Here is a 15,991-nt window from a genome sequence, read left to right as displayed (position 1 = left end):
TTATTTTTTTCTCTCTGGTTTTTATTGAAAATTGATTCCTCTTTCATATACATTCCAACCAGTCTGACCTCCCTCCATTTCTCCAAGTTTTCTCCTTCACTTCCCTTCTTATCTAGATACAGGCCCTCTTCATATTCTCTTCAGAAAAGAGCAGTTCTCCAAGAGAGGACAACTGAACAGGATTTAAAAAGACACAGTAAGACAAGGGAAAAGCCCTCGTATTGAGGCTGAACAAGTAAACCCAACAGAAGAAAAAGAGTCTCAGAAGGAGGCAGAATTTACAGAGATACACCCACTCCTCCTGTTAGGAGTCCCACAAAAGCAACAATCACAGCAATAATAAATATGCAGGGAACCTGGTGCAGAGCCGTGCAGGTTCTGGGGCTTGCCATTTCAATTTCTGCGAGCCCTGCTTAGTTGATTTGATGAACCATATTCTACAAATTTATAGATGGACTGACTTTCTGCACTATTTTTTTTTGTTGTTTTTTAAATCAGCATCATTTCTGGTCTAAAAATGAGAAATATTTGGGAGACCTGGCACAAGGAACAAATTTTGAGTTTTAAGAGTTAAAATTGTTCCTCTGAAGCAGTTTTTCTCAACCTTCCTAATGCTGTGAGCCTTTAGCTTAGTTCCTCAAGCTGTGTTGTCCCAACCATGGAATTAGTTTTTGCTACTTCATAACTGTAATTTTGCTACTGTTGTGAATCATAATGTAAGTATATGATATGCATGATATTGACCTTTGTAGAAGGGCTGTTTGACCTCTGATGGGGTCAGGATTCACAGATTGAGAATCACTGCTCTAGAGAGAGAAGTGTGTATTGTGATCCTGATAACTGCTACAGCTAGGCTCTGCTTCTAACTGGAAACACACCTCTGTTCTTTCACGCTGGCCAAGATCTTCAGTGCTCTGTGGGTCCTCAGCTCTCTACTCTGGCTGCTAATAAAATTTACCAGTAGAATTATGAAAATGTCTGACTATGCTGATATCAAACCCAACCTATGGATTTTCAGTTTAGCCATCTCACGATTCCTCAGGTGGCAACAAGGCACAAACGGTTGCTAATGTAACAAGTGTGAAAAATGCTCAGAGTCCACTGCAGGTGTATCATCAATATTTGAAGGAACAATTCAAACATAGAGTGTGCAATCTCTAAACAGAGACATTTTTCACATCTTTCAAATAGTTATAAGCTAAAATAAATATAACTCCATTCTCCTGTAAATCTAACATCTATAATTTCCTTTTGTCAAATGTAGGTGATTTGACCAATCAAAGGCAATATTGATTGATATTGAGAGAAATCCAGGAACTCAGGCATGTGGATTAATCATCTCCTTTAATTGAAATGCTTTCCAGTGCTTAGAGTATATGAGAAACATTCAGTGAATCACTGAGAATATTCAAAACAGAAAATAAATCTACCTCTCTCTCCTCCCCCTTGGATAATGCCTCCAGCTATGTATTAGTAAGTCAAGTTGCATAAACATGACAGAGTTGTTATAATTATTTTCTTACTTATCTCTAGACTCTTCCTTTGTGAATATATTATGAATATATTACACTACAGTAATTCTATTTAATAGTAACCTAGCAACAACATGCCTGACAGAGGTTGTTATGTTACTGGAGCTAGAAAGCTCTGCCATTAGATACACTATGTAAAACTCACATTTTGTAAGGACCAGGGAGTTTCATGGAAACACTCTTATCACTCACCCATGAGAAAAATGAGAATAACTGCAGAAAATATCTCAATTTTTCTCTGTTGCCCTTTGCACATGCAATTGAAGCATTGATGATCATTTCCTTAGAGGAAAAGTGAATTTAGAAATGAGAAATTGAATTATGCAAATTTTGTCTGTATTTGTTAAAAGACATACATATTTCTAGATGCAAATTTTTAGGGTGTGGCTTTGTACCACTTTCTTGAGTTCGCTCTCCTAAACACCAATTGACACACTCATGAAAGACAGTAACTTTTTTTTTTTGAGATGTTGACTTCAGTTCTTTAATCACTGAACTTGTGGCTGAGTGAATGTAAATATGCTATTGTCTTCTTGAGATAATTTGTTAGGACAGGAGGGTGCAAGATCCCTTCATTTATTATTAGTTGAAGCACTTCGTTGATCTTTATGATGAAATGAGCTATAAAAATGTAAAGGATTATTGAAATAATGCATCATTTTTCCTTCTGCAACTTTATTTTTGAGCCTTATGTGATTCCTCTTGATGCATCTGTTGTTTTATTGTATCACAAAATAAACATAACTTAATATCACCTTTAAAAAACAGTGCCCCTGGCAGGAAGATATCTACAGGGAAATGCTGCTATTAACATACATATGAAGTATGCTAATGCAAGAATTATTTACACAAAACTTTCTCAGAGGATCTAAAGCATCTCTATATGCATTATCTTCTGAATACTCTACAGAATTCTGGGATGCTACAGAGTGAATGTTAGTATGAACATTCTATGTTCATTTTACATGTCCAGAAATGGATCTGGCTTATCAGTACAAGAAATAATAATTAACTCTAAGTTTTAAGAGAGGTATCAAATATTATGTGTACATTTGCATGCATGGACTCATATATATGTACCTATGCATTTAATATGAATACAATATATAGCATAATAATAGTGTTTTTATTGCATTCACTCTCCCAGAGTGACATGAAGAAACGTCTGCCCTCTTAAAAGGGACAAAGGAAAGAAATAATTCTATTTAGGTCCAATTAGATGAACCAATGAGTTTATTATGACTAATGAAGCATAGAAAACACTTACTATAAGGATCATGGGAGACTCAAATGTAGCCACAATTCTGAAATGTGACACACAACCTGCCACCATCCAGTAGAAAAGACAACCCACAGAACCTGTATCACCAGAGTTCTGACCCCTAGATAATATTCTCCCTCTTCCTTATTCTAGTATTTTAAAGCCATGTTCAGCTGGTAGGCAGGAGAGATGTGTAATCTCTGATGAGGTTCAAATGGTGCCATTTCCTCTTTCAGCATAGAAAATAGATGCATGACTTCTACCACAGACATAGTTATCACCATAGTGTTTACATTATTTTGGTGATATGAATTTTGTTCATGGTACTATGCTTCACAATATCATATATCCTGTTAAATGTCAAGGGAACAGTTCCACTGGAACATAAACATGCATATATGCTCTATATGTGTTGGTATTTGTAGAATTATTTCCTGTGACTATTTCCAAATTGCATTATCATTGACATTATTTGTAGAATATTTGGGTAGTTTCCCTTCTTCCCAAGGCTCAGAAATCTCTCAGAGGAAGATGGTAGCAACAGAGCAAGAGCTGGAAGGAGCAGATGTCTGTAGCAAAGCTGTGCTTATCAGATATGATAGAAAAGTTGTACACATGATCTCATAGCAGCTGTGACTTCATATAGAAAACTCGCAAGAGATCAGGTGAGCTATAATCCCAGCATAGGTCAGGGAGAAACTTTTGAAATTCTCTCTGAGGAACTATTGGAAATTGATGACTACTTGGAGAGTATGAACCAATTTAAAGAATGTGAGTCGTCAGAGAGGATCCATACTCCAATATATAGTTCTATGGACAAGGTCCTGCTGGAAGCACTAAATAGATTCCATTCCACAGGGTTTAATGGTTGTGGGGGAAGGAAAAGTAAAGTTGCAAAGGAAGATAAAAGAGGAATGGGAGGCATTGGGGAGATGGAATAGGAATTCACTGGATCCAGACACATTATATTCACATTTGAATGCTAGAAAAATATTTTTAAAATAATAAATGACTGAAAAACAAATAGAACGACATTAATTATAGAGAAAAGATGGCACATAAGGGAACATACATCTGGAACTAAATTTTGATAATGGTTTTCAGCTTTGATAAAGGCAAGTCGGTTTATTATATCAAGTGCACTCGAGTACAGCATTGCTGAGAATTCAAGAGTTGGAACCATGATAAAAATGAATTTGGTAGTTTCTGACAATATTAGTAGACATGCATTGTATGAACCATCAGTCTATCTTTTAGAAATTGCTTTAAAAAGATTATGTCACACACACACACAAATTTCTGAAACTAGAGAGCAGCTCTAGTCATAATAACCCCAAAGTAGAGACAACCCAATACCCTTCAAAGGTAAAAAGAATGAATTGGTAAGTCTATGAAATGTGATGTTATTCACTAATAAAAATAAAAGAAATACTAATATGATCAACAACCTAGATGATTCTCTAAGGTATCATATATTGACTGAAGAAAGCTATCCTCCAAAAAATGTTGTATTTAAATTTACATGGGATGTTAGCCAGGGAAAATCATGTGTAGAGAAATATATAGAGAAGTGTCATTGTCTCTTTTGAGATGAGTTACAAGAAACAGTGAGACTGACTCTAAATCAAAACAAAGAGGGTGGTTTTCAAACAAATGGAGCTGTTATTCTAACATCAAAGAGTTACATGGGTATGAGCATGTGTCAGGATTCTGGAATTGTACAACAAAGTAAACAGTGAATTGTATCACAAGATCAAGTGGAATACAAAAATGCCTGTGATCAACAAACTTATTATTAGCTATGAACTTAAAATAATCTTCCTTGTGGTATTTCACAAAATTATCTAAAACCTCTGCTAATAGAAAAGCAAAATAAATCAAGCAGGGAGAAAAATCACAAGGGAAAAGAAAAGAACAAAGCTTCTCCAGGTGAAGTGCTTTGTCAGAGTTCTGCTACATCATATTAATTAAAATGACTTTCCCAGGCTGCTGATAAGGTTCAGCAGGAAAGAATGCTTCCAGTTACCACAGAAGGTTTTGCTGGACCTACTTTGAGTGTCCCACAGCTGCCTGGAACACCAGCTCCAGGGTAGTCAGTGTCCTTTTCTGGCCTCCGTACCACCTACACTCATGTTGTATATACATACATGGAGAGACTCAAACCAAGGAAATTTTAAAAATTAGTTTTGAAAATATTCATCAGTATGGTTGTGGGCCAAGGCCGGTTCAGGCACCCTCTCCTCTGTCCAGAGAACAATCTGGGGATCTCTCCTTGGACCTGGGATCCCATATATAATCAAGTTTCCTATAAACCCTAAAATGACTCCCTTAGTTGAAATATATTCTTCCCTGATCCCTTATTCATCCTTCCTCCCTTCCCCCCATCCCGGTCAACCGAGCTTTCTCCATTCCTCCCCTACTCCCTTCTCTCTAACCCTCTCCCCTTCCAACAACCCTCCCACCCCACCCCCCCATGCACCCAAGGTTACCTGGGACTCTTGACTATTTCCTACCTCCTGGCGGATAGCTAAATAATCTTCATCAGGATCGTCTTCTTATTTAGCTTCTCTAGGATCACGAAAAATAGGCTCAAAGACCTTTAAATTATGGTTAGAATCCACTTATGAGTGAATACATACCGTGTTCCTCTTTTTGGGTCTGGCTTACCTCACTCAGTAAAGCGTTTTCTATGTCCATCCATTTGCATGCAAAATTCAAGATGTCATTATTTTTTACCGCTGAGTAAAACTCTAACGTGTATATGTTCCACACCTTTTTTAACCATTCTTCTATTGAGGGGCACCTCGGCTGTTTCCAGGTTCTGGCTATTACAAATAGTGCTGCTATGAACATAGTTGAACAAATGCTTTTGTTGTATGCTAGGGAATCTCTAGGGTAAATTCCCAAGAGTGGAATTGCATGTCACCATAGAACCCTCATCTGGCGATGGATGGAGATGGAGGCGGAGAACCACGTTGGAACACTGGACCTAGCTCCCTAGGTCCAAATGAGAGGCAGAAGGAAAGAGATCGTGAGCAATGAAGGCAAGGGCACAGGAAACCTTCATCCGACGTTGGATGGTGATACAGATGGAGACCCATATTGGAACACCGAACTGAGCACTCCACAGTCCAAATGAGGAACAGAATGATGAAGAAAATAAAAAAAGTAATCAGGACTGCGAGGGATGCGAGCACCCACTGATACAAGGGGACTGATATAATGAGAGTTCACCAAGGCCTGTTGGACTGGGACTGAACGAGGACGTGATCCAACCAGATTCTCTGAATGTGGCTGGCCCGGAGCCTTTTTGAAAAGCCATTGACAATGACACTGGGACTTGCTTCCTCTGCATATACTGGATCTTGGCGCTCCAGTCTGTTTGGACTCTCACCTTCCCTGGACCTGGAGGGAGGGGGGAGGAACTCGAACTTCCCACAGGGCAGGAAACCCGGACTGCTCTAGGGGATGGAGAGGGAGGAGGAGAGGGAGTGGGGGGAGTGGGAGGGTGGTGGGAGGAGGGGCTGAAATGGAAACTTTTATAATTTAATAATAATAAAAAAAATTAAAAAAAATTAGTTTTGAAAAAAATAAATGAAATGCAATAAAACAGCCCTCTTTGTAAAGTGTTGTGGTGCTGACTTGCGTATTCACAAATAGAGAGTTTGAGGAAGGTAGAGGCAGAGGAAGGGAATTTGAGAACCTCTGAGGGTACATTGTAAAGATTCATCTCAAAAACAAGATAATCAAACACCTCTGTGCGAGTGTGTGTCTGTGTGAGAGTGTGTGTGTGTGTGTGTGTGTACAATCTTGGGTAAATTGTTAAGAAACTTCTCTCCATGTAATCACTTAACTTTCTTTTTCTTCATGCTGATCCTCATTTGGATGTTTTGATTAATAAGTTTTGCTCCAGGAAATCACTCACTAGTTATTTCTGAAACACATCTTAAAGTTTTGCAGTCTGCTCATATGCATAGTAACATCTGAATTTTAATGTACTCTCTAAAGATTACCCCAAAGCACTTAATGAATCCTTTGGCTTGTGTAATAAGATATTGCTATTCACACCTCGGGATTCCAGAGTACATACATATTGAATAGGAATTAATATTTATGGTTAATTCTCATAATTATTCTGAAACAGAGAGAGCTATGGAGAAGTTATATGATTATTGGTCTAACAAAAACCAACTCCAAATGTATCTACTTTGCAGATGGATTAGGAATGGCTTAATTTGCAAAAATGATGCAATTTAAACCTGTACATCGGGATTAACACTGTTCTTCAAAAATTGTAAGTCTTTGAAATTTGTTCATAGAATTTAATCACAGGACTTTTCTTCTTGGCTTCTATGATTGAAAGGGTATTGGATTACTTCTTCCTGACATGTCCATTTAAAACAAGCCCATCACACTGTCTTAGAGAAATCTCAACTGTTAAATATTTAAATCCAAGATATCTGTATTTTTATTTTACATATAGTTTTTCAAACTGCTTTGAGGAAGTTGATCACATCTACCTTGTTTCTCATTCCTTACAATTAAACAAAGAAATACTTCACTTAATTATTATTTATTTTGCAATTTTTTTAATAAAAGTACCTATCATGTACAAAGATCTAAAGAAGGCATAAGGGTCTAATATGGCTAGAGATAGCACAGATTAATAGTTCAATTTCCAGACCCACATTAGCCAGCTCTTAACTGTATGTAAGTCCTGCTCCAGGGAGTCTTCTTGGCCTATTTTAGCCTCTGCAGGTGCCTCTCTACATACATGCATTTTTGCATGCACACACACACACACACCACAATGGAAGACTATAAGATAAATTGACTCTTCATCTTCATCATCTCCAAGGTTTTATATTGAAATCAAAGTTTCCAGTACCTAGAATGCAGTTGCAGTTAGAGGTCAGGTCTTCAAAGAGGTTAAATGAGCTGAAACAAGGCAACAAGGGTGAATTCTATTCCTTAAGACTGGTTTTCTTAAGAGGAGGTTAGGATATAAATTGTCTAAAAGTAGCTGTTAAGAAGAGGCAAGGAGAAGATGGTGCTTACAGGGCAAGGGAAAGGCTTTATAAGAAACAGTCTTGTCTATCTCAGTTCTCTGATTCCAGAACTAAGAGAAAATAAATGTCTGTTGGCACTTAGAAGCCAAATAAGCCAGGCATGGAGGCACCCACAGCCCCTCCTGCTGAAGCAGAACAGTTTCCACAAAGACAAGGCCAACCTATGCCAAATTTAAAACACAGTAAACTGGAGAGTAGGCTCAACATTTAAGAGGATCCAGGTTTGGTTACCAGCACTCACACAATGGTTCAGAAGCATCTGCAACTAAAAGTCTCAGGGAAATGACTCCCTCTTTGCCTCCAAGGGCACTGCATATATGTTGTGTATGTATGTTCTGTACAGGCCAACACTCACATCCATAAACTAAGAACAAAGAAACTTTTAGTAACAGTGAAAAGAGAAGACAGAACAGGAAAGGAAAGCAACAAACAAATGTAGAGTTATTAATTCTGGTGAAATAGTAGCATTTCATTATTATTTAAATAAATAAAGCTTGCCTGTAGTTCAGAGAGTAAAGCAGCCACACTGGTCAGACTTAAAGACCAGACCACACTAATACACACCTTTAGTCCCAGTAACCATACTAGTTTGTCATAGAAACTGGGTGGTGTATGCCTTAAATCCCAGTGATGCAAGCCTTTAATCCCAGTCCTAGAGAAGATTATGAAAAGGGAGGAGACTGCTCCTAGTCTCAGTTTCATTCTGAGATTCCTGGAGGCAGGATCACCATTTTGGACTGAGGTTGAGGTATCACTAGCAGCTCTCGTCAGCACTGGTTTAGCTTCCTCTCCTACCAAGGCCATCATTGCTGCCACTCCACGAGGCATCTGCAAGGCTTTCCATGTCCCCCTGAAGCCTCCTGTGGCTCCTGCAGTCCCATGGCTTTCCCTCAGCCCTGAATGCGTGCAGTTGCCACATGGCTACCTGTAATATGTGTACAATTGCTGCATGGCTGCCCTGACCTGCATCTCTTTAACAAAATTTCTTTCAGTTTGGTTTTGAGTTCTGCTTAGAAAATCTGCAGGTTTTTATGGCCCACATTGTTACTACACCTTAAAAGTATCAACTAAACCAGGATTCTAACAGAGCTAAGTGATCTGCTAACTATATTCTTTTTATTTTGCAATTTGTAAATGCCTCCAATAATTATGACAGATAATATTCGTATCTGAGGATTTAATAAGATTTTTCTTTCTATTATGGATGGAATTCAAGGAACGGTATATGACCTACCTGGGACTTCTACCTTCTGAGTATAAGTACAACTCTGAGACTGGGTGAGACATGATAAAACTTGTTGGCTACAGAGTTCTCATCAATTATTATTACATGTCATCCTTTCATATGGCATGGCTAAAAAGTTGTATTACAGTTTGGTTATATAGTCCATATGAACCTATAAAGTTGACAGATGCATTTTACCTGCTCAAACATACTAGACAGAATCATCTTAAGCTGATTTGTGCATACCATACATTCCATTCTTGTGTTAATGCAGATAGATGTGTTACACTTAAAAGTTTGTGTGCTTTCAGAACAAAAGAACCAGACACCAATAAAGACAAGTATTGGGGGATGGAGAGATGGCTCAGTGATTAAGAGCATTACCTGCTCTTTCAAAGGTTCTGAGTTAAATTCCCAGCAACCACATGGTGGATCACGACCATCTGTAGTGGAGTCTGGTACTTTCTTCTGACCTGCAGGCATACATGCAAACAGACTACTGTATATATAATAAATAAATAAATAAAGATAAGTATCTCAAGTTATTCTACCTCTTAGAATGCCTCTGTTTCTGTTTCCTCAAAAGTCTACATCTAAAACAATTTCAAAGCATCTAGCTGAGATGAACCAACTTCACAGATTACTCCAGCCAGGATAAGCTCTACTACTTCACATAAGCCCCATACTTTCCCATCACACAGATTAAACAAAGAAAAATAGCTAGTTCTCCCAGGATTTAACTATTTTCTTAGGGTCACTTAAAGATGCTGTCACTCCCAGACAATAGGACACAGTCTAGAGAATGCAAAACCAACATTCCTAAGAGGTTAGGTGGATGAATTTTGGTCATTCTTTGGATGCTTGTCATCATTTAGGAAGGTTGATTACAAGTTATGAGTTGTTATAGATGGAAAAATCTAAGCAAGAAAAGTTAAATTCAAGGATCTATTTCTGAAAAAGAAAAAAAGTGAAGTATAGGAAAAGAGGATAAAATGGTAGAAAATAATTTTTCTAATTTTAAACTAAAAACTATGGCTAGTCTCAAATATTTTTGGATTTTTGCATGAGATAAATTTGCATCTCACTTAAAATTTTAATGTCAATTTCTAGCCCTTGAAAGTTATTATTACAGACTATTTCAGATAATAAAGAAATACAACTTAGTAGTTATTGATTTAACAATCAAATTTGTGACCATATTAGGTATGTTTTCAAGACCAATAAGAAATGTATTTAAGTTAGACAGATTGATGTGAGATTCCACTCTGTTTGCTGTGAATATCATTGGCTAATAGGGAAACTGACTTGGCCTGATAGGGCAGAGTAGAGCTATGTGGGGAAAACTAACTGAATGTTGGAAGAAAGAAGGCAGAGTCTGTGAGAAGCCATGTAGTCCTGCCAGAGACAGATGCCAGATCTTCACCTGGTAAGCCACAGCCTCAATGTTGTGGCAGTAACACAAATTAATGGAGATGGACTAGTTTAGAATCTAAGACCTAGCTGATAAGAAACTAGAGCAAATAGACCAAACAGTGATTTAAATAATATAGTCTCTTTGTGATTATTTCGGGAATAATAGTCTGGGTGGCCAGGAAATGAACAAGTGGCCTTTTACTAAAAATTGGCACCCAATGTGGGGCAGAAGCCATGGAGTCACTACCAGAGACGGACATGTCAAAACTTTGCTGGTAAGCCACAGCCACGTGGCAATACAAATATTAATAGAAATGATTAAATTGATATGTAAGTGTTAGCCAATAAGAAGCTAGAGCTAATGGACCAAGCAGTGATTTAATTAATACAGTTTCTGTGTGGTTATTTCAGGAGTCTGGGTGACTAGGAAATAAACAAGCAGTCTCGTACAAAAAATTGTGATGGGGAACTTCAGCCAATCACATTCTGCTTAGGGTGTGTCCCCCTGGGGCCACACAAAACAAATAAAAGATCCAAGTGTGCTTGCCTCTTCCTCTTTGCCCCCTGTGTTCCTGCATCGCTGGAACCCTGATTTTGTAAGTTTTCCTTTCTTGTGTTTATTAAAGATAAATCTTTTATATTAAGCTAGTCTAGTTAATTTTTAACTACCGATCAACTATGCCCTTCAAAATTGGCACTCTAACATGTGCTAGCTAAATTCACAAAAATTCTGAGAGGGCTTGGAAAGGAATTCTAGACTCTAAAATGCACAGTTTGGCTGCAATTTTTCTGCTGGTGGCTTGCTGCAGCTCCCTTAAGAGAGGTCTTTTTGATTCAGTGGTAGCAGAAAAATGCCATGTGGTTTTGAAACAGTGACTTTCTGGTCTGTACTTCCAGCATAAACCCGGCCTCTTTTGGGAGGCCAAATATTTAAGTGGAGTCTGTGAACAGAATGCTACAACTTGCTTAAAGGAGACATAGGCCAACTGTGTGCCTAAAAATGGGTCAATGTGTTTGGCTTTTAGAGGCAAAAAACATGTTTCCAACTTGTTGAACTGGGCTTAGCAAGCAGGCAGGGAAACATTGTTCCTAACCATGCCAACTTAGCATTAAATAAAAAGGATTGCAGACACATAATAAATACAAATTCAGATGGAAAAGACCTCTAAATAGATCGCAGTATTAAATAAATATACATAGGATTGGAAGAGAGATGAAAAATAGTATAGAGAGTTATAGAATGAATTAAAATTTTAAAAATAAAACAGTCTTTAAAGAGACAGAGTACAGAAGCCATAGATTAAAAGGAGTAAAGAAAAATAAGACATGTAAAAATAGACTATACCAGAGAGTCTGGATTATGTTTATTATTATGTTTTTTTCAAATTTTTGACTGTGAAAGAGCTAAGTACAGAGAGATATTTCATTGTATGGACTTCTAAGTGAAACCAACATACGTATTTTCAAGGTATCTTGACTTCAAAATTTGTATCTAAGGGTAAGTTGCTTTGGAAAAGAGGTTCTTCATTTGTTTCCACAGAAGATGAGAATCTGTGGAATCCTTCCAGACTAATGTGGTTTGATGGACTAAGATCCCATGAAGATTGCCATGAATACCCCCCAAAATACTTTGCCCAACAAAAAACATGAAACAGTTGGAATGTAACTATACCCAAATTCCCTACATGATTATATATAAATGTTTGCTTTTATTTAAAGGAGGATAAGCTATAAAGATTTGCACTGGTATGGATCTTGACTTATTGATACAAATTTAAGGTTAATTTTGTTATAATGTGTATACATATTTCTGATCATGATTAAGGTATTGTGTGGGCCTAGCTCATTTAAAAATGTAATATATAATTAAGAAATATGTTAATGGATAATCATCTATAATAGTCAAGCTTCTAGTCATGTTGGTTGTGTTTTCTGGATGTATAAATATATATTTCAGTTATACTGGTATTTCTTAAACCTTTCAGAGACTTTCAGAATATGGCATTTAAAATGTTTTAAGAACTTAGGACTTTTCATGACATGAGACACATCTGCTCCTGGTAACACCAATAACTTCAAGAGGAAGATGGGCATTGAAGTGGCTCCATATGAAGTTTGTTAGTCATTTGGGCAAGAAAGAGCTATTGTCTGAACTGCTTGATAATATACTGCATGAACTGGACATGTAGGACTCACAGAGAAATGACTGGTGAACTTGTTTATTTTTTTTCTCAAAGTTTATTAAAATACAAAAGTCTCCATTTCCGCCCCTCCCCCTAACACCCTCCTACTCCCCCCACTCCCACCCCTCCTCCCTCTCCATCCCCAATAACAGTCAGGGTCTCCCGCCCTGTGGGTAGTTCAAGCTCCTACCCCCTCACTCCAGGTACAGGAAGGTGAGCATCCAAACAGACTGGATCCCAAAAATCCAGTATATGCAGAGGAAACAAGTCCCAGTGTCATTGTCAATGGCTTTTCAGAAAGACTCCAGGCCAGCCACATTCAGAGAATCCGACCTCAATCAGAGAATCTGGCTGGATTACATGCTCGCTCAGTCCCAGACAACTGGCCTTGGTGAACTCTCATTAGATCAGTCCCCTTGTATCAGTGGGTGATCGCATCCCTCGCGGTCCTGATTTCCTTTTTCATGTTCTTCTTCCTTCTGCTCCTCGTTTGGACCTTGGGGGGCTCAGTCCGGTGCTCCAATGTGGGTCTCTGTCATATCGCCATCCCTCTTCGATGAAGGTTCCCTCTGATCTTGCCTTCATTGCTCACGTTCTCTTTCCTTCTGCTTCTCGTTTGGACCTAGGGAGTTAAGTCCAGTGTTCCAATGTGGGTCTCCTTCTCCATCTCCATCCATCGCCAGCTGAAGGATCTATGATGATAAGCAAAATATTCATCAGTATGGTAATGGGCCAAGGCAAGTTCAGGCACCCTCTTCTCTATCCAGAGAACAATCTGGGGATCTCTCCTTGGACCTGGGATCCCATTTATAATCAAGTCTCTAGTAAACCCTAAACTGACTCCCCTGGTTGAGATATATTCTTCCCTGATCCCATATCTATCCTTCCTCCCTCCTCCCCCTCCCAGTCTCCCGAGCATTCCCCATTCCTCCCCTGCTCCCTTCTCTAACCCTCTCCCCTTCCAGCAACCCTCCAACCCCCCCCCCCCCAAGCACCCGAGGTTACCTGGCACTCTTGTCTATTTCCAATCTCCAGGAGGAAAACTACCTGAATTTTCTTCAGGTTCACCCTCCTATCCAGCTTCTCTAGGATCACGAATAATAGGCTCAAAGACCTTTAATTATGACTAGAATCCACTTATGAGTGAATACATACCATATTCCTCTTTTTGGATCTGGCTTACCTGACTCAGTAAAGCGTTTTCTTTCTTTTTTTAATTATTATTTTTTAATTTTTTAATTTATTTTTATTTTTTTATTTAATTTTTACTGGGAATCCCTCCAGAATTAAGTCTCTTACAAACCCTAAAATGGCTCCCTTAGCTGGGATATTAACCTCCCTGCTCCCACAGCCATCCTTCTTCCCCCCCATTCCACCAAGCCATTCCCAATCCTCCCCCTCTCCCCTCTCCCTAACCATCTTCCCTTACTACAAACTCCCCCACCCTCCATGCACCCGAGTTTGCCTGGCAATCTTGCCTAGTTCCACTATCCAGGAGGATAACTATATGATTTTCTTCAGGTTCACCTTCTTATTTAGCTTCTCTAGGATCACAAATTCTAGACTCAAAGACCTTTAACTATGGCTAGAAACCACTTATGAGTGAGTACATAGCATATTCCTTCTGGAGCTTTTGATGGAGTTGAAAAATATATAGTTATAATTATAGTTTTCCTTAGTTATGATAAAAGATAAAGTAGATAAAAATATTGTAACTGTATTTCTTGCTTGATACCTGTTTTGGTATATGTAATTTTACTATGTTAAAGTTAAAACCTTCCCTTTTATTTAAACAGAAAAGGGGTAGTGATGTGAGATTTCCCACTGTATGCTGTGAATACCATTGGTTAATAAAGAAACTGGCTTTGTCTTATAGAGCAGAGTAGACCTAGGTGGGGAAAACTAAACTGAATGCTGGGAGAAAGAAGGCAGAGTCTGTGAGAAGCCATGTATCCCTGCCAGAGACAGATGCCAGAACTTTACCCAGAAAGTCACAGCCCTGTGCTCATGGCGATACTCAGATTAATGGAGATGGGCTAGTTTAGGAAGTAGGTCCTAGCTGATAAGAAGCTTGAACTAATAGGCAAAGCAGTGATTTAAATAATATAGGTTCTGTGTGATTATTTCGGGAGTCTGGGCAGCCAGGAAACAAACAAGCAGCCTCTTACTAAAACAGATGGTCTTCAAACACTTAAAATACCCACAGAATATGACATTTAAGATGTTTCAATAACATAAGGCTTTTTATAGCAATAAGACACATCTACTCCTGGCCACATCAATTTACTTCAGAGAAGATTGTGGGCATCAAAGAACCCCCATAAGGAGTTTGTTTTCCATGTGACAAAGCTAGTCATTGGGCAAGAAACTGTCCTTTTCTCAACTTCTGACAATATGCTATTGAAATTGGACAAACATGAAGCAAAAGAAGGCAATGGGCAGACTTTGCCAAGACAAGGTAGGATAGTCCTTCAAAATTCCTGCTTCACAGAAAAGTTTGTCTAAGCCTATAGCTGAAGATGGATGCCCCATCAATGCAGAGGAAACTTGGGGTGATTGTCCAGACATCCAGATGTCTCTGTCATTTCTCTAGTTTTGAAAGTTGTTTGCTATGAACTTCCTGTTTGCTCAGGTAATACAATTAATCACAAAAAAATAAATAGTAAATAAATGATTGAAATAACCTATAAAATTGATTATGGAAAGAAAATGGGTAATGTGGAACAGATTATCTTAGGAAGATGAGTAGGAACCCCTGGGTGAAATAAGATTTAAAACATTAGAAGTTAGAAACTACGGAATCAAATACCTGCAGATTTGTGAATTCTCAGAAGTAGAAAGCAGCTAGTAATACAAGGGTGCAGTGTGGCAGGAAGTGATGGCAGAAAGGCTCACACGAACCAGAATTTGGCTTTGTGGAGGAAGGATAGGTATAGTTGCTTAGTAAATTAAAGAAAAACATCACAGAAATATATGTATATATATATTCTGAAAGTTCAAAACATATGCAATGAGATAGACCTTGCAGAGTCTGTTGTCTGTTTATTTCTAGCAAAGTCTCACATTGTTTGTCAGACTGGCCTCCAACTCACAGCAGTTCTACTAGTTATATGTTAGTGAGTCACCATGACCAACTTTAACAAAGAAATTTTCTAAGTCTCATGCATTTTCTAAGATTTCCTTAAGACTATATGACTAATTCCTGTTTATTTCATTTTTTCACTTCATTTAACATAGGTGTTTCATCTAGCTTAATGTTAGAGATATTAGGGTCATACTGGTTATTGATATGAGCATATAGCATATAT

Source organism: Myodes glareolus, chromosome 9 (assembly GCF_982192425.1).
Source record: "Myodes glareolus chromosome 9, mMyoGla1.1, whole genome shotgun sequence".
Taxonomy (NCBI): Eukaryota; Metazoa; Chordata; class Mammalia; order Rodentia; family Cricetidae; genus Myodes; species Myodes glareolus.
This window is presented reverse-complemented; position numbering follows the sequence as displayed.